This window comes from Lissotriton vulgaris, chromosome 8 (genome assembly GCF_964263255.1).
Source record: "Lissotriton vulgaris chromosome 8, aLisVul1.2, whole genome shotgun sequence".
In the NCBI taxonomy this organism is placed as follows: Eukaryota; Metazoa; Chordata; class Amphibia; order Caudata; family Salamandridae; genus Lissotriton; species Lissotriton vulgaris.
In genome coordinates, this window is record NC_141696.1 from 158,952,394 (window position 1) to 158,962,244 (window position 9,851).

The following is a 9,851-nucleotide window of genomic DNA, read 5'->3' on the forward strand; positions in this document are numbered from 1 at the left end:
GAGAACAGGTCCAGGCGGAACAACATTCGGGTGCGAGGTGTTCCGTCCGCGGATGAGGGTGCGGACCTGGTGGCCTATCTGCAGGACTTGTTCCGCGACATCTTGGAGGAAGAAGCGGACTTCCCGATCCGCATTGACAGAGCGCATAGGGTGGGCCGCCAGCGCCAGTCATCAGCTCCCCCGCCTGATATCCTGGCTTTCCTGCCGGATTTCCCCCTAAAAGAGCGCATCATGACGGAGGCCCGCAGGAAGCAGCCGCTGACCTTCCGAGAAAGACCTGTAGCGCTCTATCAGGACCTGTCCGCCATCACACTGCAGAAGCGCAGGTCTTTCCGCATCGCGACGGACTTTCTGCGAGAGCATGAGACACCCTATTCCTGGGGTCACCCCTTCCGTCTTATCTTTCGATGGAATGGGGTGCTGCATCAGCTGCGCTCTTTACAAGATGTCTGTGGAGTATTGGGCCTTACTGCTACGGAGGAGGAAGGGGCTACACCCGCATGGCGGCGCCCCGAGCGGCGGGGCCGACGGAGGTCGAGGAGGCGCCAATCGTCAGCGACGGCGAGTCGTCCAGACTCGCCCACCATCAGAGCAGAAATGGCGGAGGCCCTGAGGAATGCGGCCAGGAACTTGCCTGAAGCTACTGGTGTGGCCCTAACGGCCTAACTTTTTTCCGAGGGGAGAGACTCTTAGCTTTGACGATGCTGAGCTGGGGCTGGGAGGGTGGGGGGGGGGGTGTGGCTGGACGTCCACTTGACTTTTTTTCTGCAGACTCGCCCATTAGGGCTAGACTGAGACTATGGGGTGTTGTTTCCTGTTTTTTTTTACTTTGGTTGGTTGCCATGGGTTGGTTCTGGGGGGGTTTAACTGTTGGTTTGGTGTGGGGGGGGTCCCGTCCGAAGTGGTCCGAACATGTGCGATGTTGCCTCCGGCCTTCCCTGCGCCCCTGCCCTGCGCGCCCCCTCCGCTGATCCCTCGCTCGCTGCATAGCGCGTTGTTTCCCTGGAGGCGATGCCGCCCCTGAAGGTAGTGACCCTTAATGTTAAGGGTCTGAATAACCCCGTGAAGCGTAGGGCGATCCTTTCCCTGTTGGAGGGGTCGCAGGCGGATATTTGCCTCTTGCAGGAAACCCATTTGCTTTCCAAAGATTGCCATAGGTTGCGCTCTGCCAAGTTCCCCACGCAACTCTTTCCTCTGCTGCGACTAAGACTGCTGGGGTGGCCATTCTTTTAGCCAGCTCCTTCAGGGGGGAGGTGTTACATAAGCATGCTGAGCAGAAAGGGAGGCTTCTAGTGTATCGCATGCGTTTGGGAGGTGTTACCTTTACGGTTGGTTCGGCATACAGCCCGAATGACCACCAGGATCGCTTCCTGGAATCAGTGTTGGTGGACGTTACTGCCTCGCCCGATCGCCATATTATCTTGGGGGGAGACCTGAATACGGTCTTCGACTCCACCCTGGATAGGTCTGCCCAACGCTTTCCGCAGACGGGGGAGCTTTCTAGGGCGGTGCAGGACCAGCTTGCGGAAATGGACCTGCATGACCTCTGGCGCATCCTGCACCCCACCGATAGGGACTACTCCTATTTCTCCCACGCGCACCGCACGTATTCACGGTTGGACTACCTCTTGGTGAGCGGACCGCTTCGTTCGGCCGCCACAACGGCGGACATCGGGGTTTTGTCCCTGTCCGACCACGCACCGGTTTCCGGAATCTTTGCTTGGCCGGCGGCCCCCCCCTCTAGGGGGATGTGGCGGCTCCGGGACACGCTTCTCCATAAGAAATCGGTCGTAAAGCGAGTGGAGGAGGTCATCCAGGACTACCTGACCCACAATAACAACTCTGCCACGTCCCTGGCGACGCAGTGGGCGGCTTTGAAAGCGGTCGTCAGAGGGGAGTTTATCTCCATTTCCTCGGCGGAAAACAGGGAACGCCAACGCAAGAGGGAGGAACTGACAGCGCAGGTTCGGGAGCTTGAGCAGGTTCACCGCCGGACGGGGGCTCCTCGTGTCTGGAAGCAGCTGAAGGCGGCACGGAAACTCCTCTCTGCGTTGGATCTAGATCGGGCGGAGTATGCTGCGCTGCGCCTGAAGCATGCCTTTTACACCGGCGGAGACAGGTGCGGTAAGCTCCTGGCCCATAGGCTCAGGGCTGCGCAGCAACGCAATGTGGTGAAGGAGCTGGTGGGAGTGGATGGGATCCCGGTTTCCGGTGACGCGGAGGTGGCAGATACCTTTCGTTCCTTTTACGAGGCACTGTACGCTGCGGAGCCTTCCCCACCGGGAGAGGCTGAGGCCTATTTGGAGTCCGTGACCCTCCCGGCCCTGGACCCCTCCCAGGCGGACCACCTAGAGAGGGACATTCACGTGGAGGAGGTCATCTCCGCGATTGCGCGGCTAAAGCATGGCAAAGCCCCGGGCCCGGATGGCTATACGGCCTTGTTTTACAAGACCTTCTGTCCCACTGTCGCGCCTCTACTGGCTCGCTTGTTCAACTCCTTCTCCGAGCCGGGAGCCATCCCGCCGGACCTTCTCTCAGCGACGGTGTCGGTTATCCCCAAGCCGGGGAAGGACCGGACCCTGTGCGGCTCGTACCGGCCCATCTCGCTCCTAAATGTGGACCTCAAGCTTTACACCGGAATCTTGGCGGCCAGATTGGGTTTACATTTACCAGGTTTGGTGGAGGCAGACCAGGCCGGTTTTGTACCCGGTAGGCAGACGGTCGACAACACAAAGAGGGTGACGCACGTGCTGGAAAAGGCCTCACGCATCCCGGGGGAGCGGATGCAGCTGTCAGTCGACGCGGAGAAGGCCTTTGATAGGGTTCATTGGCCATATCTCGAGCTGGTCCTTGGGAAACTGCGGATCGGCGAGAAGTTCCGCACTATGGTCTTTAACTGCTACAGGAGACCATCAGCGTCAGTGCGTGTCAATGGACACAGCTCCAACTGCTTTGCCATTGAGCGCGGCACGAGACAGGGTTGCCCCCTCTCGCCGCTCCTCTTTGCCCTTTATATGGAGCCGTTTGCACAGAGGATTCGTGATAACCCGGACGCTATTGGGGTGAAGATGGGGCAATACACGCACACTGTCAGCTTATACGCGGACGATGTCTTGCTGACCCTGGATGACCCCAAGCGGTCGCTCCCTGCCTGCGTCCAGGAACTGGACGCTTTTGCCCGTGTGGCGGGTTTTAAAATGAACATGACTAAGTCGGCTGCACTGGATGTGCCGCTCTCTGCTGACACCAGGCGGGACCTTCAGAGTCTCTTTCCTCTGCAGTGGTCCTCCTCCACGGTGCCTTACCTAGGAATTTTGCTTGCTCCCTCCCTGCCTGCCATGGTCGCAGCTAACTACTCCTCTCTGGGCAAAAAGATTAAAGAGGAACTCGGCCGATGGAACAAGGGCCTACTCTCGTGGTTGGGCCGTATCGCAGCGGTGAAGATGACGATACTGCCTCAGATCCTGTATCTCTTCCGCGCTCTGCCCCTCCAGCCCCCCGTGGGTTGGATACGGCAGGCGCAGGCAGACATATCCCGCTTTGTGTGGCAGGGCCGTAAGCCTCGGATGAAGCGGGTCCTCTCCATGCTAGCCCCGGAGGCGGGGGGTCTCGGAGTCCCGGACCTCCGGAGATACTTTCAGGTGGCGCAGCTTCGGTATTTAGTGGAGTGGAGCCGGTGGGAATCGGATAAACACTGGCTCTTTCAGGACCAGGCAGTTGCAGGCCGTACCCTCCAGGAGGTCCCGTTCCTGCGGCGTGCTCACCGCCCGCCTAATCTCTACGCCTCTTTTATCACCCGGGTCCCGCTAAGAGTGTGGGACGCGGTGTGTGAGCTGCGTGAGCTCACCACCTTTCCATCGCCGTTCACTCCCATTGCTGGCAATCCGGACTTTACCCCGGGTTTGGAGCCGGGAGCTTTTTCCCACTGGGTGAGCGCGGGTTGCAGGGCGCTTTTCCAGATCTACGGGCCGGAAGGCGTGCTCCCCTTCCAGCAGCTCCGACAGGAGTTTGGCCTGACGGAGGGGGACAGGCTGCGTTACATGCAAGTCCGCCACTGGGCTCTTCAACCCCCAGTGCGTGACGTCGCTGCCCGTTCAATTACGCCCTACGAGCGATGGTTGGTAACCCGGACCTCGGACGCCAAGCTCATCACTGATTTATATAAATTTCTCCAACCCCCGCCGTTTCATTACCATAACCCAGGGAGGGAGCGCTGGCACAGGGAACTGGGCAGGACCCTGAGTCACAAGGAGTGGGACAGGATTGCGTATCGGGCGAGGCACTCTGCGTACCACACTGGGCTGACGGAAACCTTCACTAAAGTGTCCACCTATTGGTACTACACCCCGGAGCGGCTCTATGAGATGCGCAAAATAGGCGATAAAGGTTGCTGGCGCGGCTGCGGACAGGAGGGCACCCTCACGCACATTCTCTGGGAGTGCCCGGTGCTGTCTGCCTATTGGAAGGAAGTCTTAGATGAGGTGGATAGGCATTTTGAGATCGAGCTTCCGCGCTTCCCCGCGTATGTCTTGCTAGGCCTCCCCAATGACTTGATGTACCCGCTGAAATCCCGCAGGGGCAGGCAGATTGCGATTGCGCTAGGTTCGGCCGTTCAGAACATACTGATACTCTGGCGCACCCCTACTGCCCCCTCTATCACTGGTTGGCTGCATAGACTCTGGCAGGTACTGGGCATGGAGAAGATGTCGCTAACGGTGGCTGGGAATGTTGACCAGTTTGAGGAGCTCTGGCACCCCTTTTTGGCATTGCTGTCCACGGAATTTCACGAGCTCACGTGTCCACGGTATTTGCGCCTCCTTAGGCTGACGCCGCCGGCAGCTGCGGCGGAGTGACTGTGCGGATTGGGGGCCGGGGGTTGGGGGCGGGAAGAGGGGTTATATGCTTCTATTGCTGCCTTTCGGACGGGGATGTTGGGGTATTGTTTTCTTTCTTTTCCTCCTTTGCTCTCCTTTCTTCTTCCTTTCTGGGGTCGGGGGGTTGGTGGTACGGTATGCTTCTCCTTTACTGTGTTGCGGGGTGCTATTCGGGCTTGGCCTTGCTTAGGGAGTGGGGGTCTACAGGAGGGTCGTTCACAATGCCTTACTGCCTTATGTCTTTGCCTTGTTACCCTCTGGGGCTTCCTGCCTCCCTGCTTTTCTTCTGACTCGCTGCAACGTTCTGCTTCTTGTACTGTATGTTTGCTTGACCTCCTGCTCCCCTCCCCGTGTTTTTGTGCCTTAACAAAATACTTTAAACATAAAAATGTCACCCTAAAAGTCCCAGAATCCTTATTGCAGATGCGCATCATATTTCACCATCATCAAGCATTTTTTACTCTTTTATTTGGATGTACTCAGAAATACGGGAGACATTGTTTCACAATTAGTTGGTGTCTTATCAGTACTCCCTGGAAATGTAAAAATAAAGAAGTTAAAATATTCACTGTATTCTCTCTTCAATCGTTGTTTAACAATTATAAAATCTTATGTTTCAGGGAGACACGTGGACACTGGGATAAAGTCAATCCCTTAAAATGACAAGTCACAGCACCTTGAGGCCCAGCCAAGCCAATGCAAAAAGTGAGCTACTGAAATATTTACAAGCAACTCTCATTTGCCTTCTACTCAGATCGTGTACCTTCAAGGATGGGTCTTTCTGTGGGTGGTTGCTCTCCATTGAAGGATGTCATTCCAAGAGTGACTGACCTGTTTGGTTGTCAGATGCACACCAGTCGTGATTTCCACTTCGTGGTACACCACCTAGAATAGTGGGATGTTTAAACTGCTGAAATGAAGGCGCAGGCTAAAACGTTGCTTGGTGTAAGTAAAAAGTGAGCAGCAAACTTCACGAAGAGCAGACCTATATAAACTGTGGGGAAAAAGTACTGAAAAAAATGCTGCACAATCAAACCTATAGTTCATATTTGAGCAATGTACTCCTCTGCTTGCAAACTATCAAAGGCAGCAATAAACGAGATCCTTCAATTACCGCATCCATTTAATCTTACAGTCTAAAAAAGCAGTTGTGTCTCTAGACTAGAACTGAATTTTTAAGCGGAGCGTCATTAAGCCACAGATAAAAGTGCTGGACTAAATCCCAATGATTACTGATATATATTTATTTTAAATATTTTAATTAATTAAACATATATATATATATATATATATATATATATATATATATATATATATATATATATATATATATATATATATATATATATATATATATATATATATATATGTTTATATTTATTTTCTCACCTAAAAGCCAAAGGTTACAAGGAGAGTTCTATTTAGGAAATAGCATTAAAAACCGTGGAAATTCACTGAAAAAATCAAGTGTTACATGGACATTATAGTTAGAAAATCGAACTTAAAAAACTTTAGAAATTCACTGAAAAAAACTATGGTTAAAGGAACGTTTTAGTTAGGTTCAGACTTTACACATACAAAACCATAGAAATTCAGCAATTATAGTTGTCGTTTTTTTTTAAATAACTATAAGTCATGCCCTAAGGTAAATATCACTCACTCCCCTGCCATGCACAGTTTTTTCATCAATAATTTTACCTCAAATTTTGTAGTGATATTATTAATTATGTCATAGAGGATGTCATCAGTGATGTAATATATGGCGTATTTAGGATTGCATGGCAAGTTTCAGTAGGCATGGCATGTGGGAGAAGGTGTGTGGGTCTGTGAGTAGGCGTATGTGTTTTTTTGCAATTGGGGTCTGGATCCGTAATTCTCTAGATATACATAAATCTTTTTACTTTAATAACTCCGAAACTACTGAACAGACGTACACCAAATTACAAAAAGCACCCTTTCCGGACCAAGATCTAGCTTTCTGCGGAATTTGGTCTAATTCTGTTCAATAGTTCTGGTTGTGGTCGTGTCCAAAATCCCTATGGGAAATTGCCTGGGGGACCCTGCTTTTTCTGGACCCGTGCTTGACGGATGACCCCTGACAGCAGCTGAAGTGAATGGCAAACTAGTTTTGAAACTTGGGGGAAGATTCATAAAACTGCACCAAAGTTATTAGCAAAACAAAAAACGCTTTTATAGTTAGCACCAAAGTTGCCATAGTAAAAGCGTTTTTTTTTGTTTTGCCAATAACTTTGGCACCGCTTGATGAATCTTCATGACATTTTAAAAAACCTTTCCTTTTTTGATTCAGCTGCTGTGTTGAAAGTTTTGGGGTTATCCGTCAAGCGGGCCGAGAAAAAAGGGGGGTGGGGGTCAAAATTTGTTATCCCCATGTTATGTCTATAGGGATTGTTCATTTTTTGAACATGACTACAGCCCGAACCGCTGAATGGAATTACACCAAATGTGGCAGAAAGCTAGATGTAAGTCCAGAAAGTGACCTTTTTCTAATTTGGTGTAAATACGTTCAGCAGTTTCAGAGGTATTTAAGTTTTAAAAATATAGATATCTAGGAGCCCAAAATCTTACTAAAATCCTACTGAGATTTGATTGGCTGCAAACACTTCATCCAGAAAAGAAGCAGGGGGTCCCACAGGGCCCAGAAAAGTATTTTTCAAAAACCTCAGCAGGATGCGCCTGAAATTAAAACAAAAACGAAGTGTGGGCTTCCGCGCTTCATTCGTTATCAGCCCCTAGTGGGCAAAGACCCTAGGGCATTATGCAAATGTAGGAGGAGGCCCACTGGCCCACCTCCTCATACTTATGCCCCGGGAACCACCACCTCCCTGGGGCTTCTTTCTATAAATAATGCAGGGAAGGACTTTAGGCCTCCACATATGCCCTGAGGGCCACCACCTCCTTGGGGCGTATTATTTTATAAATGGGGGGGCCCTCTTGGACCCTGCTATTGCTGGGGATCGCCACCTCCCCGGGCTTTACTTGAAAAGAATGAAGGGCTGCATGGACCCTCTCCGCACCATTTCCCTGGGGCATTAATTGGGCATAATGTAGGGGCCACGCGGACCCCCGCAGTCCCGGGGACCACCACCTCCCCGGGACAAATAGAAACAAAGGAGGGGGGCTGCGGGGTACCCCTCCTAGGACCAGAATGGCCCTGGGGAACTTCAACCCACAGGGGCGGCTGCCGCTATATCCCTGTGTGCCCACCTCCAGAAAATAGCTGTTTGCTATGGCTTGGCATGAGCTTTGCCACTTCCGCCAAGCCATAGCCAACGATTCTCTGCTTTGAGCAAGCATTTTGCTCTCGCTTGCTCAAAGCAGAGCACAATTGCTTTGACACAGAGGAAGCTGCATTTTTAGCAGCTTTCTCTGTATCAAAGCAATGCCAGCTCCTTCAGGAGGCGAGGAGCTGGCAGGGACTGTGGGCCCTTGAGGCTCCTCCTGCGGTCCCCAACATTGGCAGCGGGTGCCCTGGATTGGGACCAGCGCACCCACACTACAGGCCAGGCCCAGGTGAGTGGCCACGCAGCCCCTGTCCCATTATTTATTTATCAAAAGTCAAAAAGGGATAGGCCAGGCCCTGGGGATGGGGTCCCTGGGGCCAAAATCGGACCAGTAGAAGGAGTGGCATAGAGTGAAGTAGAATGTTGTAAAGTGGCATTGAGTGGAGTAAGGTGGAGTGCTGTGTCAGAGTGGAGTGTCATCAAGTGGAGTGTCATATATTAGAGTGGAAGAGAGTGTCATAGGATGGGGTGTCATGTCATATAGAGGAGTGGCGTGTCGTACAGTGGAGTGAAGTGAAGTGGCATGTAATAAAGTGTGATACAGAATAGAGTGTGATACAGTAAAGTAGAGTGGCGTAGAGTGGAGGGGTATAGAGTGGCATAGAGTATAGTACAGTGCTGTAGAGTGGAGTTGTTTAAGGTGGAGTATGGTGTCAGAGTGGAGTATGATAGAGTGGATTGTCGTACAGTGGAGTAGAGTGGGGTAAAGTGTTGTACAGTGGAGTAGATTGGAGTGGCATAGCGTACAGTGGAGTAAAGTTTTATGGAGTAGAGTAATGTGTCATTGAGTAGGGTGGAGTGAAGTGTCATAGAGTGGAGTTGTTGTAGAGTGGAATAGAGGTGGAGGGAAAAACAGTGGATTCGAGTTTTATAAAGTGGAGTGGTGCTAAGTGAAGTGGTGTGTCGTGTCGTAGAGTACAGTGGAGTGTTATAGAGTAGAGTGTCGTAGAGTGAAGTGTCATAGAGTGGAGTCTGGTTCAGTGGAGTGCCATTGTGTTGAGTGTCATTAAGTAGAGTGGCATACAGTGAAGTAGAATGTTGTAAATTGGCATAGAGTGGTGTAGAGTGGAGAACAGTGTCATAGCGTAGTGTACAGTGTTGTAGAGTGGAGTGTCATAGAGTAGAGTGGAGGAGAGTTTCATGGAGTGTTATGTCATAAAGTGGAGTGGAGTGGCGTGTCATAGCGAGAAGTGGAGTGATGTGTTTTAGAGTATGATACAGTGAGTTAGCGTGGTGTAGAGTGAAGGGGTATGGAGTGTAGTAGAATGTTGTAGAGGGGAGTTACATAGAGTGAAGTATTGTGTCATAAAGTGGAGTGTCAGAGTGGATTGGCGTACAGTGTGGCAGAGTGGGGTAAAGTCTTGTACAGTGGAGTACTTTGAAGTTGAGTAGAGTGGAGTGGCGTAGCATACAGTGAAGTAAGGTATCATGGAGTGGAGTGATGTGCTGTAGAGTAGGGTGGACAGGAGAGGAGTAAAGTGCCACAGAGTGAAGTCGCATGTCGTAGAGTATCAGAAAGTACAATAGAGTGGAGGCGCATAGAGAGGAGTAGAGTGAAGCGGTTTAGAGTGGCGTATAGTGGGGTAAAATGTTGTACGGTGGACTGGAATCGAGAGGAGTGCATAGCGTAAAGTGTCACAGTGGAGTGGCATGTCATAGAGTGATGAGTGGAGTA